Raw genomic sequence first — 310 nt, 5'->3', positions numbered from 1 at the left:
CCCAGCGCCATTTCAGCTGGGCAAGGGGCTCGCTGCCGCCGTGCCTGGTGTGAGGAGGAGACCCCAGTCTGCCCTTGCTGCCTGGCACTCGTGTCAATCCTGGTGCCTTCCCCCGCCCCGGGCAGGTACTTGCACACTTCAGCCATGCTGCTGCACTACTGCACCACGACAAGCTACCTCCTCCCCGGCCCCTGCAGCCGCAGGTCGCCGGGGCTCCCACCGTGCCTCTGCCTCCCGCGTACTGGGACAATAAACACTTGTGGAGAACTCGGGGCCGTGTCCTTTCCAAAGGTTTGGGGAAGGGGTCAGG

This window comes from Fulmarus glacialis, unplaced genomic scaffold (genome assembly GCF_000690835.1).
Source record: "Fulmarus glacialis isolate BGI_N327 unplaced genomic scaffold, ASM69083v1 scaffold17917, whole genome shotgun sequence".
Taxonomy (NCBI): domain Eukaryota; kingdom Metazoa; phylum Chordata; class Aves; order Procellariiformes; family Procellariidae; genus Fulmarus; species Fulmarus glacialis.
The sequence above is the reverse complement of the archived record's forward strand: the minus strand, read 5'-3'. Positions refer to the sequence as shown.